This window comes from Carcharodon carcharias, chromosome 37 (assembly GCF_017639515.1).
Source record: "Carcharodon carcharias isolate sCarCar2 chromosome 37, sCarCar2.pri, whole genome shotgun sequence".
Classification (NCBI taxonomy): Eukaryota; Metazoa; Chordata; class Chondrichthyes; order Lamniformes; family Lamnidae; genus Carcharodon; species Carcharodon carcharias.
In genome coordinates this window covers 5,113,714-5,115,674 of record NC_054503.1, presented here as the reverse complement: position 1 = coordinate 5,115,674, position 1,961 = coordinate 5,113,714, and the positions used below count along the sequence as shown (strand labels likewise).

The 1,961-nt window shown below is 48.3% G+C and overlaps 1 pseudogene; it reads left to right on the top strand.

The window, feature by feature from the left end:
- The first annotated feature begins 223 nt into the window (after positions 1–223).
- The window catches only part of LOC121272953, a 126,082-nt pseudogene continuing 124,344 nt past the window's right edge, over positions 224–1,961 (top strand).

Below are 1,961 nucleotides of genomic sequence, written 5' to 3'. Positions count from 1 at the left end.
ACAGAGGTGATTGCTTTTCTCAGGATGTTGTCGCCCCCACACTCAGCCCTAAACAATCAGCTGGCGGAAGTTTTAGTACGATTGAGAAAGAGTTTAACGTTAGAGGAGGAGTTTTTCAGCAGTTGAGGAAGTTTGTGTTGCTGGACTCACAGTTTGCTCCTGTTTTCTCTCTCTCTATGCTCTCGCTTGGGCTATGGAGCTGTCTATTCGGGGGTTTCTGTTGTGGAGAAGTTGTTTGTGATATTTAATTCGCTGTTTTGCCTCTGTCCTCTCTTCTCTCTCTCTCTGGGGATATGGAGATCTCCAATCAGACGTTCAGCTGCCGGCGACGGTCCATCCTGAAGAGCGACTCTCACCTCAGTCACAAGCTGCAACAGTTCATGCTCAGTCCGCTGGCCAGCTGGGTGAGTCTCACTCTCCCTGTCTCTGTCTCTCTGAAAGTCTCCTTTCTTCATGCTTCCCCAGCTCCTTCTAACCTTCCATCTCCCCCTACATCTCTGTCTTCCTCTCTCTCTCTCTCTCTCTCCATTTTTCTCTCCATTCCTGTCTGTTCCCATCTCTCCATCCCTTTTCTCTTCCTATCTTTCCATCACTTCTTTCTCTACATCCCTCTCCATCACTTCATCTCTGTCCATCTATCTCTCTCTATTTCTCTCTCTTTCTCCATCTCTCTTTCTCTCCATCTCTCTCTCACTCTCCCTCTATTTCTCTCTCTCCATCTATATTTCTCCCTCTCTCCATCTCCCGCTCTTCTCTCCATCTCTCTCTCTTTTTCTCTCTCTCACTCCATCTCTCTCTCTCATGTCTCTATCTCTCCCCCCATTTTTCCCTCCATCTTTCTCTCCATCTCTCTCTGTCTCCCCATCTCTCACACCCATTTCTCTCTGCCCATTTCTCTCTCTCCATCTCTCTTTGTGCACCTCCTTCTCTCTGTACCTCTCCATCTCTCACTCTCCATCTCTCTCTCCACGTCCCTATTTCTCTCCCCATTTCTCTCTTCATTTCTCTCTCCATCACTCTCTCTTTCTCTCTCCCTTTCTCTCTCCTTATCTCTCTCTCTCTCCCCAATCCCTCTCCCCATTTCTCTCTCTCCACCTCTGTCTATTTCTCTCTCTCTCTCCCTATTTCTCTCTTTCTCTATTTCTCTCTCCCCAAATCTCCCTGTATATTTCTCTCTCTCTCTATTTCTCTCTCCCCATTTCTCTCCCTTAATCTCTTGTTCCATCTCTCTCTCCATCTTGTCCAAATCTGCTATCCAGATGGAGGTTGATTTTGAGGGGTTATGAGCTCATTAGGGACTGGCTCACCCTGGCAACAACTCTGGCCCACAATCCTTTTGGGGTCTTCCTTTGCACACTGTTAGAATGTTCAATATCTGCTGTTGGTGTTGTCCCTTTAAGAGCTAGGGTCCAATGGTCTCACTTTAAACAGAGTTTTGTAGATCATTTGGGGCTGAAATATAACAGAAAGACAGTTAGTGATTTGACTGACAGCAATTCATGCACAGCAAGATCCCACAAACAGCAACGTGAGAACGACCCAGGTCATCTGTTTTTAGTGATGTTGGCTGAGGGATAAATACTGGCCCCCGGACGCAGAGGAAAGCTATTCCCACACATCCCCCCCGCCCCACTTCTTCCAATATAAGGGCCGTGGGATCTTTTACACCCACCAGCGAGAGCAGACGGGGCTTAATGCCCCATCCGAAAGTGCGGCGCTCCCTCAGCACCAGCACTGGGAGTGTCGGTCTTGATTTTTGTGCTCAAGCCTCTGGGGTGGGGGCTCGAACCCTCAATCTTCTGACTCAGAGCTGAGTAGAGACGGGGAGAGAGAGAAAGAACAAGTTGCCGGCCGGGATCTGACCGAGGTATGACGTCGAACATCCAAACTGTTTATTTTAAGCCTAATTTCATTTTGCAGACGTGAGTTTTTCATCTCTGTGGCCCCTACTGGCCGGCAGC